General features: G+C 41.1%; 1 long non-coding RNA gene across 2 annotated transcripts in view; it reads left to right on the top strand.

Annotated features, from left to right (window-relative positions):
* Positions 1 to 6,324: 6,324 nt before the first annotated feature.
* LOC103143701 (uncharacterized) overlaps positions 6,325 to 7,020 on the top strand; it is a 4,202-nt gene continuing 3,506 nt past the window's right edge. Inside the window, exons 1-2 of one of the 2 annotated variants that reach the window (XR_001663098.1) lie at positions 6,325 to 6,646; positions 6,770 to 7,011. This is a non-coding gene — a long non-coding RNA (uncharacterized LOC103143701). The remainder of the gene's footprint in view (positions 6,647 to 6,769; positions 7,012 to 7,020) is intronic. The other variant, XR_476824.2, reaches the window with a different exon arrangement.

Below are 7,020 nucleotides of genomic sequence, written 5' to 3'. Positions count from 1 at the left end.
CTGATGTTGAGTGTATAAGAAAAACACCTGGATCTATAATGTTATATAATTGTTAATCCTACAGAAATCAATGCTCAAGATGGGATCTAGACTTGAGAGCTGATTCTGGGCTCTGCGGTATTACTGTTCAGGGACTTCTGAGGAGATACTTGAGTTACTGCAACTTCAAGCAAAGTATTTAATCTATTACTACCCTAATATAATTTACACTAACCACATTTTTTTTTCTTCTTTTTTTTTGTTTTGTCAGGGCAAAATCAACTGGATACGTCTTGGAAAGAAAAAGTGAACTCTTAACTGTCGGTACAGAAAATAAACGGTCTTCTTCCTACAGACAACACACCCTCATATAACACCTATTTGGATGTGATGAACCGTTTCATGTTCACCATCAGCTGTCTGACAACAAGGTCTGAAAACTTTAGCGCTATCTCTTGACAAAATCACAATTTACGTTTGTCGCCTAGCACGTCTGTCTTCCAGTGAAAAACGGCAAGAGGCAGGCATCAAAAGACACACACACACACACACACACACACACACACGCACGCACGCACGCACGCACGCACGCACACACTCCCTCACCACCACCACCGGATGTGATCAGAGTTCAACATCCTCTCTGCCCCCTCAACATCCTGTGTGAAAACCTTACTATCGCAGAAGCACAGGATGTCACGTCTGCGATGAAGGACTGCGGGTCGAGGGTGGGACAACACAGCCAGCCGAGCCAAATAAGAAGTTGCTGGTAATATCGCTGTTGAGGTTATTAGCATTTAATATGACGTCGTATTTTCCATCCAACCAATTAGGGAGCTGTGAAGTGACCTTGCATGCATTACTGCTTGACTTTTACCGGGTCAAACAAGCGTGCTAACTTACAGTATGTGTCTGTGGTTGGGTCTGAAGCTGCAGATGATTGGCCTCGGGCCGTTGTTCTGCTCTGTGATCTTTATTAATTGATACACACATGTGGGCAGATGGCCAATGCGTGCTTGTGAAAGGAGGGGCGGGCAGAGAGATGAAGGAAGAAAGAGGTTTTTGGTTTATGCAGAGAAAAAGCACCTGCTGGCTGCATGTGGCTTTTTTTTCTTCTTTTTTTTTATTTAAAGGCCTGGTTTAAGGGTCGGCAGTCACGCACGCATGGGGCCAACGCACTGCCCCTGCTGTGAGCGTGCACGGTTCAAAGCACATGGCGCCTCTGATCAAGGCCATCGGTGAGTAGGTTTGTCACATCCGTGGGATGGATCAGAGATACAAAGGCCTAGATGTTGGTTTGGAGAGGGGAAGCACAGGTGCGTGTTGTAAAGATGTCTAACTATGCCAGACATGTGGGAAGGGGAAAAAAAAAAGAAGAGGAAGCACCAAAAAGAAGCAGTGTGGGATTCAGATATGGCTATACACAAAAATCCCTTTCTAAAATTGGAATGGAAATAATAAGTATGCATGTTCAGAGCTTGTGGCCTTCAGTTCTTGTAAAGTATTAAGGTTTCCAACTCGTCAGGTCAGAGCAAATCACTTCTTATGTCTGCTAATAAATGCCTAGAGTGTTTCTTTAAGATCCAGTTCTGGTGTTCATGTAGATTTTCCTTTGCAACAAATTAGAACATCTCAAACTTCATTGGTTATCAGCAATGGAAAGCCGTCCCTGTTGGGACCCCGATCTATAAAACTGACACCAACATGGATCATTGTCATTAGTTTCTACATTCAATCTTTTAGTTTCTTTAAACTAAATTTATAAAATTTTACTGGTCTTTTTGTGCTTTTTTGAACAATTACAGTGTTTCCATAAAATAGGAAATCCGATTAAAATAACATGTCAATGAATACTAGCTACTGTTGATGGAAAGCCATAAGAAGACCATTTACAGGAGAGACAGAAAACACATGCAAGAAGAAGGTACATTTTCAGAAGAGCCGAAAATGTACCTTTGTAGCCTACAGATAGAAAACAAAGCCCACAACATGTGAAAGATCATCCGTCCTCTAAAAATGATGAGAATGACCCAACTGGGAGCCTGCAAAGATATGGGAACCCACTTTAACTAGTAAGATCAAGCAGAGAGATCAAGAAGCATGAATACTCTTACAAGGAATTGTAGACGCAAAAGTGTAACCGTCCTTTGAGAAACCGTCAACGCTGAGCTGATGTACCGGTTATCGAATGTCTGTGGCTGAATCAATCAAGACAAAACAACAACTGATTACGCTGATGACGTTCTGGTTTCCTCCAAAAAGTTGACACGGGACACGATTTCCTCGTTTGTCTCCTGGAGGGCCGCCGCATTTCAAGCGGATGAATGGAGACGCTCTGAACCAGTCATTCAAACCGCATTGTCGTTTCAGAACGTCAGTGGGACGGGAGTGCAGCTCTCGCTATTAGTCACAGCAGAAGAGAAAGCTGATAGTGCCTGAAAGATGCTGCCTTTGGACTGAGATGCAGGAATAAATTGTCCACAGTTAGCTAAACCAAGAGTGTCCTGGACCGTATCGGGATTAAAGACGTTGGGGGCATCAGACAAAAATGGAGAAATAAAAAGAGAACAGCAGATTTCCTCAGATCAAATCAATGTTAGCAGAGGCAAAGAGCGAAGCAGCAGTACATAAAACCAGCAGCGTTCCTGTGTGTGTACGTGTGTGTGCGTACTCTGTGTGAGGAGAGCGCTGGGGGGAGACCACCTACACTCCCACCTGCTCTGCCTTTTTAGAGGGGCCTCTTCAATCACAAGGCCGGGGTCGTTATGGATGCGAGCCTCTCGCCTCCAGGCATCGTTCGGCTATTTCTGTCCTCGCGCTTTACAGTAAAACGCAGAGCAAAGCCCCATTAGGACCAGGACCTGTGCTTCAAAACACAAGAAACATCAGACTCTTCCCTTTTTCTCATGTGGAAAAAAAAGAAGAAAGGAGAAGAGAAAAAAAAAACGGTTGCAGCAAACAAGGCTCCACTGACGACTAAGTGCCGCTCTCGTTCGCAGCGGCAGAAGACGACACGCTTCTAGATCTGATAAAAAAAATAAAAAAATTCGCCATAACAAACTTTTCTTTGTTTTGGACGTAGATGTGATAATAAATGACTCTGTTCTCAGGCTGACACTGTGATGAGGAATGACAAAGCAGTGAACTGTTTGACAGGCACTGTGAAGATGACTAAGTCCAGGCTTTCAGAGTCACAAATGAAAGAGGGGAAAATGGAGTTTTTCTTGACATGAGGATAAACTATCAAAGACTTCAAATGTTGCAGATGTGTGTGTGTGTGTGGTTTTTTTTGGTTAATGTTTTTCCTGCGTTGTGGTGGGTGTGTACCGCTAGTTTTCTGGAAGTTGAATGTTTTTAGTGTTACTCAGGTTTGTTTGTGTTGCAAATCTTGACAGGGAATTTTCTAAAGAAAATCAGATAAGAGGAGTGACAACAGTCTCTCGCAGCGAATGTGTTGCAAGTCGCCCTGCAGCAACGAGGAAACATGTCATGTTGCATCTTGTTTGTTTAATTTCTCAAAAATATTTCCCCGTGATGCAAAGACCACATAGTTCAATTAATTTCATTAGGATTTTGTGTCGTAAATAGGCCTGTCGTAATGATCACATAAAGCAGATTAATCGAACTGGCTATTTCGACCTGAAAGGTGAAAGTTTTCTGCGACAGCACAGAGAGTAACTAAAGTTTAACATTTTTCAACTTTTCTTTGCGCTGCTAGTCCACCTGTCAAGAAACTGGCGCCTCATTGCACAAGATCCATAGATGAATAGAGAGAGGCATTTCTAAATTAAATGGCTTCCTTTAAACCTTCCTGATTATAAAAACCTGGAAAACAGAGAATCTTCAGACATGTTTGGTTTGAGAAAACATTTTCTTAAACATTTTATGAAAACTTGCATAGATTGGCCGTTTTTGATTTGGACTATATATGGGCAGTTGCCCAGGGCGGAGTCAGAAATAGGTGTGGCGCCCAAGAACTAGAAAATAAAATATATTTTATCTGTCACTTATTCCCTGAACAAGTTCACAACTTAGTTTCTATTGAGCTCTGAGAGACTACATTATAGGCTTTCTGCTAAAACAATACAGCCAGGTAATTGTTTGCATTTTAATTGGATGAAGTGTGGAAGAAGGAGGAGTTTGTCAATTCCTGCAAGAAGTACAACTGCGTTCATACGTATATTTCAAGCTTACAAAGTTAGGCATAGTGATTAATAATGATTAAACAGCGCTACAGTGTGCTTGATCTGATTAAAACATTGAATCGATTGACAGCCCCATTTATAACTCAACACAAAGGAGTGATTATAAATGACACTGTGTGCTCTACAAATATGGCTTACATCTTATAACACGGAAAAACTTACAAGAAGTTCCATTTGCAGATTAGTTCAAGGCATGTAGGGGAACACCAGATCAAAGCTGAGCATTTTTCTGCCTTACTGCAAAATAGTATGAAAACAATCCTACAACCATCCTGAAAACACTATCCCTATGATGAAACATGGCGGTGGGAGCATCATGGAAGGAGCTAAAGATTAGGGTGATTTACTTGGTTGATTTACTCAGGTGTGGCATGAAAGCTTATTAAATTTTCAGGTGAGTTTTAGAAGAAAAGAGAATAAAAGGGAAAATTATTCTGACCTTGTGATTTTTTTCGTTTTCTTGTCACACTTCAGCATCACCTGATCAGGATTTGTGGACTCTTTTTTTCTTTTCTAAGCAATACAAGCGCAAACAGTTTTTATCAGGGTCATTTGCTTCCATGGAAATATTTAAAGTTTTGAGTGATTTCACTAGGGTGGCTAATGATGCTGACCTTACATTCGTGTGGGTCAAACAATCCCCAGTAGGACATAATGATCAATAACAGGTATTTTTCAGGGGATTCAGGTTTGTTTAGGTCAGAGTCTCCAAAGACGAGACGACTTCCTGGGAATCTACCTCTGTTGGGTATTCCGGCACTTCCTGTTTCCTGTTTGTTTTGCCGGTCGTTCACCTTCCTGTCTGACCAGAAAGCCAATCCCAAGAAGAAATTATCAACCGTCTCATACACTTTGATATTTGTTAACACAACTCATATAACCTCTCTTGGGTTGTGATCTGAGTTCCAACTGATAAATAAGTCATTACACTTATTCCCAAAGATGATTCATTCAAGAAAAATAGTAGACATAAAAAATTATTGACACTCCTTTTTAAATAGTTTTACTATGTTTTGAGAGATGCCTTGCTCATTTCCTATGAGAAGCAAACGTCATAGTTGAATGAAATGTTTAAAACAGTTGGCGTTCAAATCATTTTGAACTTAAGAAAACCTGCTAGAGATGTCCAATACTGCATATTTTGATATCAATCTGATGCATGGATTGTATCACTGATACTGATACTGATACCGATATTTTTATTCAAGTCTGAATGTGAAACTGATGCTATTAGGTATTTCTGATTTATAGTTTGTATTATTCTGAATTTGGAAAAATTTTATCTACAAAATACTTTAATAGCATGTTGACACACAAACACACACACACACACACATATATATATATATTGGATATTTAACAAAGTGTGAAATACTATGAGAACAAATCAGAACAAAAAAATTGAGGCAGAGTTGAGAAACTACAATACAAACATAAAATTTCAAGATGGAATCTGAAAGTAAAAAGTGTAGATCAACTTGATATTGATTTTATGCTAGTATCAATCAGTATTGATACTGATGTTACTGATATTATCGATATTTCGTCCACCTCTAAAAGTCTCTTGCAAATTACATGAGATTGGATGAACTTTGACCCAAGAATTGCAAACAGATACAATGGAATGGTTTAGATCAAAGTTTAGACCTATATATGTGCTAAGACTTGAAACAAGGGATTTTCACAAATGTTTTACATCTGACTAAGGCTAACTGATCTTGCAGAGACTAAACTCACAAAAAACGCTATTTATAAAAGTGCAAAGCTGGTAGCAAAATACCCCCAAAATACATTCAGTTGTTTTACATTGAAAGGTTGTTCTAAAGTAAAGAGTCTTCACTGCTTTGTGTTGGTCGCTCACATTAAATCCTAATGAAATTCAGTGAAATCTGCGGTTGTGAGGCAACAAGGTTGCAAAGCACCATAAATATCCCATTGCGCTTTCGCATGGCTTAAACACTGGAATTAACTGATCCTTGTTTTTCTAGCCTATTTTTGTCTTTTCTAATATTCAAAGAGTGAATTCCTCATCACTTTCTCAACTCCAGAAATCTCAGGTAGCTTAGCTGCTCGGGATACAAGTAAACAACTGCAGTCAAGAAAACAATTACACCATAATTTGTGACCCTACAAGGCTCCTAATTTACCCCAGACGGAGTCTATTTTTGGTGCAGGGCTTCCTAAAAGCAGCAGCAGCTCAGTGTAAACTGCATTAAACGCGAGGTAATTAGTGTGCAGAGAGGAGACCGCAAACTGCTAATTGCGCTGCTCGTGCTCGCAACCTCCAGACTGCTCCAACCCACCTCCACACACGGCGTGGGGCCCGTGTCCGAACACGGAGCTCCAAAACAGTAATTGTCAGCCGGGAAGAGACACAAAAACAAGTCTGATAGCTAGCATAGCAGGCCAAACGGTTCGGACTGTTCACGAGGCGCTGCACCAGCCGAAGCACATTTACATACGTGAGTAAGCGCGTGACTTGACTGAGCGAGAGCGTGTACGTGGGTGAAGTACGTGGGAGCTTGTAGAGGAGTTTGTGAAGCTTCTGTCTGTTTCTACTTCTTTTTTATTTTATTTTTTTACAGGCGTTGATTCACTGCAGGGCAGCCATGTCCGGGCTTGATTAGGACGTGCCGGGTCCCGCGCGTTAGGAATGGAGACTCAGTTACGGGATCACGCAGAGGCTCCCTGAGGCTTAGCAGGAGTTGCCGACGCAGACAAAGTCAGAGAATCTGCGGTCTCTGAGGTCGACAGTAAAAGCTGCATGTGAGAGTTAGCCCCCAGAAACTGCTGGTGCTGCAGCTTTTCTCTGAGCCGTCACCCATCTGTGAGGATT

Source organism: Poecilia formosa, unplaced genomic scaffold (genome assembly GCF_000485575.1).
Source record: "Poecilia formosa unplaced genomic scaffold, Poecilia_formosa-5.1.2 Scaffold114, whole genome shotgun sequence".
In the NCBI taxonomy this organism is placed as follows: Eukaryota; Metazoa; Chordata; class Actinopteri; order Cyprinodontiformes; family Poeciliidae; genus Poecilia; species Poecilia formosa.
This window is presented reverse-complemented; position numbering and strand designations above follow the sequence as displayed.